Here is an 11,033-nt window from a genome sequence, read left to right on the forward strand (position 1 = left end):
TCATTTCTTTCACATAACAGACAAATTCGTTCATTTCTATCTATTTTATGTTTTCTATCGGTTTCTATTCTTAAATAATGTGAAGAACAACGCAGACGAGCTAACATTTGGCATGAGCAACAATTTTAACAGAGGATACAACGTACAGAGTCTGACCATTTCCCAGTTACATTTACACTCAATGCTACTGACAATCATGCTGTACGTGGAAATATTGAGGATACTGAGTGTGCTGTTACGCAAAAGTGTGTCTGGTGCCCAGAAAGGGCGATTTTATTTTCTAATATTTTACAGTCAAGTGAAATTAAAGAGAGCCTAGATGATATAGTTGAAGACCCACATTCAAGTATCTGTAATTTTATGACAAATTAGGTAATGCGTTAATGTATGCAGCTGAAAAATGTAACATGATCAAGAAATTTTCTTCAAATGTGGCAAAACCATTGTAAACAGCCTCCTTGGTTCGATAAAGAATGTAGTAAGTTAAAGGATAAGAAGTATCATCTATTGAGAAATTTCCGAAAGAAGAATGATGTTAGTATTTTGAATTTGTATCAAGAGGCAAGAAAGGATTTTAAAAATGTATGTCGCAACAAGAAGCGTATGTTTTATGCTGATGAAAAGGCCAAAATGGCGAAACTTGCCTTCTCCGATACAAAGCAGTTCTGGGGTACGTTAAGGCGTCTTGTGTCTGTCCGTACAAATAGAAGTACTATTGAACTTGAAGTGTTCTTTAATTATTTTAGAAATTTGTTTATAAATGATAGACCAGATGATGATAATTTTTTCTTCAGTGACGACTTGAATGATTTATTAGACTCTGTTGATATTATTCCGTGTAATTCCGAGGTAGATTGGGATATCTTGAATCGCCCTATCTCCAATGACGAGATTTTCAAGGCGATTGGAAAACTTAAACATGGCAAATCAGCCGGACCAGATGGTCTTTTAGGTGAATTTTTTAAGTGCACAAGCCATTTCCTGGTACCATATTTAAACGTTTTGTTTAATAGACTTTTCGATTCGGGAAAATTTCCCGAGGATTGGTCTAAAGCTATCATTATCCCTCTCCATAAAAAGGGACCTACTGATTGCCCAGAAAATTACAGAGGTATATCCTTATTAAGTATCTTTAGCAAAATTTTCACATCAATTTTGAACAATCGTCTATGTTTTTGGGCGGATGCACTTGGAAAAATTGACGAATCGCAGGCTGGCTTTCGTTGTGGTTATTCAACTACGGACAACATATTCATTCTTCAGTCCATTATCCAAAAGTACTTGTCAAGAAAACGTGGCAAATTTTACTGCGCATTTGTTGATTTTTCCAAGGCTTTTGACACTGTTGAACGCCAAAGACTTTGGTATGTTCTTTTGAAAGGTGGAGTGAAGGGGAAAATGTTTAGAATGTTACATGCAATTTATTCAGACGTCAAGTCCTGTGTACGAACTAAAATTGTTCAACTTATTTCCAATGCCCTATAGGGGTTCGTCAAGGGTGTATGCTTAGTCCATTTCTGTTTTCATTTTTTATTAACGAATTGTCCCGTGAATTAAATAGCAGTCAATATCATGGTATACAATTATTTCCAGATTTGATTGAGTTGTTTTGTTTGTTATTTGCTGATGATGTCGTACTTTTTTCTGATACTGTTATTGGTTTACAACGTCTTTTGAATTCTTTAAGTAGCTATTGCAAAGTTTGGAAATTGTCAGTAAATTTAACGAAGACAAAAGTTGTTGTATTTAAAGCAGGTGGATATCTTGCAAAAGCTGAGAAATGGTTTTTAATGGAGTAAAACTTGAAGTTGTGTCCTACTATAAATACCTAGGGGTTATTTTCTCTTGTAGACTACAATGGTCAATGCCAACCAAAACTCTCGCCCAACAAGCAAGAAAAGCTCTGCAGGTATATAGAGGGCAACTAAAAAGACAGGATTGTTTTCACATGATGTTTTTTTAAGGTTTTTGATACCATGATTTTGCCCATTTTGACATATGGTTCGGAAGTATGGGGTTTTGCGAAACACAATTGTCAAGAAAGGATTCAGCATCTCGCCTGTCGCAATTTTTAGGTGTTACAAGCAATGCTCCAAATGTTGCAGTTTTGGGCGAGTGCGGAAGGTATCCAGTCTATCTTTACACTGCAAAGAGATGTGTTAAATATTGGGTTAAGCTGCTAAATATGCCTCGAAATAGATATCCAAGGAAATGTTATGAGATGTTGTATTTTATTGAAAATTCAGGTGTAAGGTCAAGACAAACTTGGGTGAGAGATGTTAAAAATCTTTTATATTTAAGTAATTTGCAAGATGTCTGGGAAAGGCAAGAAGTTAAAGATGTAAACAACTTCATGAAAACATTTGTAAATAATTTTAAACAGTATTTGTATATAAATTGGCGCAGTGAAGTCTGTTCACTTGACAAACTGTCCAGCTATAGAGAGTATAAATTTTCTCTTGAAGCAGAAAAGTATCTATCCTCTGTTGTCGTATATAATTTGTAAAGAAAAAATCCAACTTAATCAAGAAGTTTTGACATGGTCGCACAAAGAATGCCAAACCTACGGGAAACGGAAATATCTACATGACTTAGACCATTATTAAAACAAAATGCAAAACATAGGCAAAGTAATAGTTGACGTTGAGAGGTTATATCATGATATAGTTTCCACGCCCATCACATCGTCACACATTTGAACATAACAATGAAATAGTGGGAGTACACCCTTTGTAATATGTCACCAGTATTAAGAAAATAAAACGCATATGTTTCAGTTTAAAATTTCTAGAAATAATCATGCTTGTAGCAAGTTTGAGGATTCTTCAGTTAAGCCTGGTTCAGCCTGGCTAACAATAAAAAGAGGATACACAAGCGATGTCGATAAAGAAAAAAGTGAGACTGATTGAAAATAAATTACAATAAACATGGGGAATACAATAAAAACACGTTAGCATGGGGTAAAGTGTTTCACTTTATTCCCTCATGTCTTCATACTCCTACCTGTCGTGTAGTTCCGACGAGAGGTTTTGCCTTTTCCTGAAGGAATATAAATGAAGAGGATGTTGCAATGTTGTAAAGGCAAAAAACGCAATTATCAATTCCGAATATAAATTACTTTAACAAAGTTTGGTATCATGTTCAAATAAGATTTGAATTCTCAATTTGAAAGTTTCAGGTCTTTGACGAGTCACGGTCAATCGTTGACAGAACCTTGAGTAACTCTGACTTTCGCAAGTGATGAAAACTTTGTATATAAGAAAGGCTACATAATGCTAACAAATCTACTCTTAGCCTATTAAAGAAACACTATTGCCATCAGTCCTCTGTTCGAGGAAATGCTGTTTTTAATTTTCTCGCTGAAACTCAAAAGTACCTCTGTCATAGCAATACATTTCCACGTAACGGATGTACCGTTCCGGTCTAACCGGTTTACATGTTATTGCTTAAACTAAAAGGGAGTTGTATAAATATATCTTTTTATGTAGGCTATTGCATTAGAGTACAGATCGTTTGTGTCGTATTGAATATAGCATAGGACACTTTGAAATTCATGTTTCAATTCACGACATATTTGTCACGCTGCCTGTCCATAAATTTCCTCCGCAGCTAATTGTCTTCTCGATCTATCACCGTCTATCTGTTTGTCTGTCAATCGATCTGACAGTATCTGCCTCTACCTCTGTATGTCTGTATGTATGTATGTATGTATGTATGTATGTATGTATGTCCTCCTCTCTCTCTCTCTCTCTCTCTCTCTCTCTCTCTCTCTCTCTCTCTCTCTCTCTCTCTCTCTCTCTCTCTCTCAATTTTCCTCTACCTCTTCCGTTTCTCAACAGACATGTGCTGACAATCACAGATACACACACAAAGAGAGAAGTTAGTTTACCTCTGGTAGTCGATTCACCAGATTTGCAAAAACCTCTACTGCGTTCAGCGTGACGCTGTTGTCATTTGTTTGATGAGCAATGTCTTTGCATTCCTCTGTTATGTTGACGAACATACTTTCTATGTCAGATACATGCAATAATGTGTAATCATACCCATGTACCTAGAAGGATAACAAAACGAGCCTTAATAAACATAATCATCACAGTAACGTTGAGAGTCTGTTAAAGAACATAATGCATCACTTTGCCAACATCACTAATTTTAACATCGCTAAATAACGAAAGAAATGCTTGTTTTGTAAAATTGATTATGATAATGAATTAAACAATTAATAAGATATAATTATGTTATATGCCTACAAGGTATCTTATTTGTGGTACATAATCGCTATTTTTCCTTAACACTCATTTTCCCCATAGATGTAATATCTTAAATTATATCATACCAGTATAGTGATGGTGCAAATACAGCGATCTTATTGGTCGAGGCACGAAAAGAACCGTGGTATATTGGCAATATACCATGGCTGGCATACGCGGGAGCTCTTAGCTTGAGCAAAACTCCATTTATGACGTTCCACACCAGAATTTTAATACAATGTTATGATATAATAGCAAATCACAACAAGCGACGATATACCACTCAACTTTGACCAGTTCACTTCATATATGCACTCGCTATCGCTCGTTCACATATGTCGCTATATGGTCAAAATCTCGTGGTATACCGCCGCTGGGTATGCGTTATTGCTTAAATAGAGACACAGTCTATTTTTAGTCAATTATGGATGTATACGATGATGAATGAAGATGATTGAAATTTTTAAATTTTTCGCAATGGCGAAACTCGGCAAAGAAGGCTTTGGCTTGAAGGTTGTTCAATTGACTTTGCTAGTTTTAATAATACCCCTTTCCGACCATGATAAATGTATTGCTAAAAGAATGCGAGGAGTATTGATACTATTTAAAAGTTAGTACACAGAAATAGTCAACTCATACCGATTGGTAGATCCTGTACTTAGCGTATTCTCCGAACATATCACCGATGTACACGATTAGTTCAGTCGTGAAATTCTTCTCTTCCTGACCTCTTGGCAGACGTAGAAGAGGAAATGTTGAGTTGAGACTACGATACACGAACGGACCGATTTCATCTGCTTCGTTCTCGCCAATTCTCAACTCGAATGTCAATCCAGCAGCATTTTCGTTCATATCGTATTTCGCATCAGAAGGCAACGTAAAGTTACCATCGTCTTTCCAACCATAACATACGACCGAGAATTGTTCAAACAGTCGTAATCCTTGAAATAAGAATATTTATTACGTAAAATAAAAGTCCAAAACTAAGAAAAGAAACTTTTGGTCTATAAGTGCATAGATTATACTTATCTCAACAAGAATAATATAGTACTCGTCTTACCTTCGTCCTTTCTGCTTATGTTACAGTAACCTCCAAACGGTTCCCGATTTCTAAAATCTAAACAGACGACTATATTTAAATGTTGGCATTCGATGGTCGATGAGAGTCTGTCTGACCGTGTACTGTCTTTGCAGTCTGTCACTTAGTCTGTCATTTTGTCTGTTTCAAAGTCTGTCTGTCTGTCTGTCTGTCTGTCTGTCTGTCTGTCTGTCTCTCTCTCTCAGGGAGATTTTAGGGGAGTAAATATTGAGTGTATTTAACGTCATTTATTGCATATGGTATATAAAACTACTATCACATACGCAATCGATAACCCCCTTCTCTCTCCCTCACAGTTGCTTCCATATATCATAAAGTCAAAGTTGTTATGTTATTATCTAATGATTATTGCTAGGGGCTTCAAAAGCCTGAAAAAACAACAACAAACTTACAGCATCAGCATGGATTATTGCCTGTATACTAGCCGAATAGTCCATACACAGCTAAATACAGTCAAGGATCCATTGCTTGTGTTCAGTAAGCCTGTTTTCATGTGGAATCATGCGGAATCAGAGTGAATTCATCTGTACTACTGCCTTTTGATGCAGTGTTCAGTTCATTTTAGGTGAGAAGAAGATTTACAAGGTACCTTGCCGTACGACAGAATAAATTATGAGGAGAGACTTGAAAATATTTCGTGTTATTTATTGCATATTATAAATTGGGCGGTCTCCCTCTCTCTCTCTCTCTCTCTCTCTCTCTCTCTCTCTCTCTCTCTCTCTCTCTCTCTCTCTCTCTCTCTCTCTCGTTTGCAGTTATCTCTGATGTACATTTTACTCAGTGAACAAAATACATTTTGTAGAAACGGTAAGTACATGGTAATTACCAATAACGTCCCATATATCTATGGCAGATTCTTGAAGATCGTCAAACAATTCGAAGACAGAGTTCTTTCAGGAAACTGTTGGTTGATGACCGAAGTCCCATACACTATGTGCTAGTCCTTCTACTTCTTCTTTGGTGACCACGGACGGCCAGAGATTAAACTCAGTGATGAGGCCACTGAGCCATGGTAATTTCTGCTTTCCTATTATCAATGTACCACCTCCTTTCAAGGCTGAACTTGGCTTCGAAGTGTATGATTCCCTTTGATGTCCATTAATGTAAAACTTTAACTTCATAGGGTTGCAACTCCAAGAGAAGCACATGAATGTGCACTCAGTTGCATTATGTAGAGACGTTGTAACAGGGTCAGCATCGCTGATAATAGCAACGAGGCTATCACCTCCACGATCTTGCAATTCATTAATTAACACCGCTAATTCGTTTTCATTGTCAGGGAGTGAGTATGTCACCACATTTGAAACAGTCATTCCCATATCTTTCGTTCTCTGTACCTTCAACCATAGGCACAATGACATTTCACTTAAATTTGGGATAGCGCCTTTGAAGGTCACGTGTCCCTTGCTTGTTGAATCTTCAAATTTAAGTACCTTATTTGCAAGCCCGTGCTGTAAAGCTGTGAAAAAAAAAGATATCGGAGATACAAGTATACGTATTATGTAAAATGGTTGAGATATCTTTATCTCTATGTTTGGAATTACTTGTCTTTATATGGTATATGCATGATAAACTTTAGGGCTCATACATCTTCAATGACAATAGCTGCAATTGAAAAAAATGTAATATAGAGAAAGGTCGCGAAAGAATTTGAAAAACTAAAAAAAGCAAATTTAATTTCAAATATATCAAGCAATTGTGTATTGTAGAGTGTATTTTTAAATGATTTCTCGAGATAATATGATTTTACTATACGCGGCACAATCGTTACATAAACAAAGTAAGACAGTATGTTGCTTACCGGTTGGTTGTTCACAGTAGAAGGTGAGAAAGATTGTAGTTAGGAGTAATTTTAACAGTACTATCATCTGGAATGTTTGCAAAATTCCATGATCAGAAGATCACAACCACTTAAAGGAAGCTAAGATTGCAATCTATGCATATAGGTTTGAGCAACATGGAGCCATCGCCTTTTAATGTTGACATTAAGATCACATGAAGACAACTTGGTTAAATTTGGGATGATAGTTTATGTACCATTGGGTGATTTCATCTTCACTCTAGACATCTGAATTGTCTTCGTAATCGTTATTTGATTGACACTTTCATCGCCCAATCACTGGAATTCTGCTGGAAGAGCACTGTCTTGTCACGAATAACGCATTGTGGCATTGTAACCAGAAGAAGACGCATTCAATTATGGACTAGTGTTAGCGACATGCAACCTATAGAACACTACCTCATGTTTTATTACTCATGTTTCCTTCCCCAGGGCTGCGAAGATATAGTGAACAAAGCCCAAAGAATTTCAACAACACTTTTATAAAAAATGAAATTCTTGCTTTATGTGCCTATATTGCGCAGGAATGTGTCTTTGGGTCAATCTAGATATACACCAAAACTTGTCAATGCACTGTACAGTTTTTTCTAACATGAAAAAATGAGCTGGTGTGAGTTTAAAAATGGACACATTCGTTAGAGGGCAGGCCTTTCTGTTATTGCATTACCTTTTAATCTTGACATCATGAATGCCCCCTCGATGATAGTTTCTCAAATCGATATCAAAGAGAATTAGCTGAATCATCAACGATATTATCTGCCACCCCTTTCCAACTGCTGTACGGCAAAGACTTTAAATAGGCTTAATAAATCCGAATGCGGGCAACATTTTTTTCTGCTGTAGGCAAGTTTTCACTGTGCTGTCCGCAGCACAGCTACCAACCTTGATACTTTGTCAAATGTAAAAATATTATCAACAAGTACAACTTTTCTCCATTTGACGAAAGTGAATTCCTGGTAATATCCCATAAACGCATACATCTGGAGAAAAATCATTTTATAATACTTTTTATATTTAGTTGTCTGTTGTTCAATCACTCGTTCAGTATCCTGTCAACCTTGTTTCGATATAAGATATATTTATATGGTGATAATATTACCCTTCGTACCCCAACTTCTCATTTCATTCACAAGCTAACTATACAGTAAGCGATACCAGAAATATGGTTTGTCTCAAAGTTGTATCCATTCATTATAGGAATATCATATCATCATGAATGTCAGCAAGGGGATATCATATTGAATGGAAAATTGAAAAGATTATATTAGACAAAATAGAAAAGAATTGAAGAGAAAATATTCAAGTCAAATGCTGACAAAATGAAGAAATATAAACCTGAGAAATCTGCAAACTGATTAATACAATATAGATATGCAAAACAGTCGTTTGTAGTCCTATTCAGCCTTTGATTTCTGAATTTTTACTGATACAAAGACAGACAGGCAAACAGACAGACAAACGGACAGATAAACGGACACACAATGCAATTGCTTTGTTAAATCAGGTCATTCGCTTGTCATCCATACGTTTATTTCATAAACAAAAAAACACAGAACTTTATACTCTTGTTGCTATTTTCTTTGTGTTCTGTTTCATGTATCTGAATTTTTTTCCCGCCGGCTGAAAAGGAGTCGGTTAAACATTTGAAATAGTAATGAAGTGCCCCTTATGTGCAGATCATGTGTTGCTCCGAAGTCCATTCAGAATATTTTAAATGCCGAATTATAGTTAAAGGATTTCAAACTTTGTTGCCACCTTCGTATGGCGTTAATTGCATTTATATTGGAGCTCTATATGGATATTCTATATTGATATGAACAGATTTAGACCAAAAAATACCAACAGATAAATAATCTAAACGTTTGACGATATGCGTACCATCAGAAAGATCACTGAATGATAGATTCAAAAATATGAATTTGTTGCGGAGTAGTGCTTGGTATATTTCGAAGATATGAGAGTCCTCACTGTATCACCACTGTGCCCAAGATAGGGAAAGAGAGTTGTGTAAAATGTGCTACAACCATTGAAGTGGGAAAAACCGAAATATATCAATTTGTCACCGGTATCTTGGAAGGAAGGAACGATAAAACGTCATAAAATTTGCTCGCTGGCACGAAAGGCAAAAACGCAAGCTTAGAATTACTAATTCTTGAAAGGGGAGAAATGAAGAGTGATACATTTTCGTCACCATTCTTTGAACGGGGGAAATGGAGGGTATGTGCTGCGGCATTTTGTAATACTGACGTGTTTTGTAATAACTTACGCAAAATGTAATAAGGGGTATCAGCATTTTGTAATAACTGACGCATTTTGTAATAACGTCTGCAGTATTTTGTAATAAACCAGTCTACGCGTTTTGTAACAAGGGTATCAGCATTTTGTAATAAAAAATTGTCTACGCAAAATGTAACAAGGGTATCAGCATTTTGTAATAATTCGCACTTTGTAATAACAGTTAACGCATTTTGTAATAATTTAAAAAAATTTCCCAGTTTTAAAGTATTATCAGATATTTTATTGACTTTGAAATGGTATTACAAAGTGTGTGTTTACTTGTTAAGTAAGTACAAAAATTGATCACTCCCTGACTTCCATTTCAAGTTAGAAAGACTTAATTTTAGATAGCTGTCAATCAGTATTTTTACCAACTGATCATCTGAGGCAGGTAGCTACTAGATTTTGACTAGTTTATTATCATATATTTGAGAGAATCATTTGTATACACAGTCAGTTGATTTATTAAATAGAGGATAACGACATTCTTTCTGATGTATTGCAGACAACCAGCAATCAACAGGTAGATACTCCGATAAAATAAAATATAATAACATAATATGAGGTTATTACGAAAATACCGCAAAGGATGCACGAGGACATTGGCGCAGCGTATCGCCCGACGCGAAGCGGAGGGCGATGCGAGGCGCCAATGTCCGAGTGCATCCTTTGCGGTATTTTCGTAATAACCTTATTATTATACATCTTACATTCCTGATCGGGGCATCAAAATGTCGGAGTAGTGACCGTTTTCGTGCAATGTCAACAATTTTTCTTCCGATTTTATCGCGCCAGTGTGGAACGCTACCTCGGACGCGCTTCTGCAAGTTTTGGAGTGTGTGCACTACACAGAACAGTACAGAGCGCGCGCGAGACTTGTTCTGGCACTCGTCCAAGGGGTCCCTTGAAACCGTTCTACAGTGAACGCGCAGATACAGCCGCAGGGAATGGGGCGCCTTGAAACCGTGCCGTACGGAACGGGCGCGAGTTCCGTACGGCTTTTTTAGCGCACGCTAAATTCTATTGTTCTCGATGGTAGATGTATAATAAAATAAATTATATACATCTGCCTTCGCAAACAATAGAATCGAGCTTCCGTAAAAACGGGCACGTAACGGGCATGCAATAACCCCTTTACTTTCAAATTTGATGATAAACATTGCATCATTGAATGGCTCCATACTGAAACTCCATACTGTACTTTGAACATAACTTCTGATAAAAGAAACAGAAGTAAATGTATTACGACTGTTTGAAGGTGAAAAATATTATGAGGTAATAACGAAAGTTCACCAAGACGGCACTGTACAAATATGGCACGACATCGCTGCTCGGCTCGTACATCGAATGTTGGATGAGCGCGCGATGTAAACAAAGATGGCGCTTACCCTTAACCCGCTCGCAGTTAAGAAAGCGATGCAGAATATGCCTCTAAAGTGTATGAAATAATGCATCGGAAACGACGGGTGCATATATTCTTGGTAAAAAAAGTAGATGTATGATAATAATTATTACGAAAATACCGCAAAGTAAGCACCAAGACATTAGTGCAACGCATCGCCCGACG

Source organism: Ptychodera flava, assembly GCF_041260155.1.
Source record: "Ptychodera flava strain L36383 chromosome 3 unlocalized genomic scaffold, AS_Pfla_20210202 Scaffold_25__1_contigs__length_14229661_pilon, whole genome shotgun sequence".
Lineage (NCBI taxonomy): Eukaryota > Metazoa > Hemichordata > Enteropneusta > Ptychoderidae > Ptychodera > Ptychodera flava.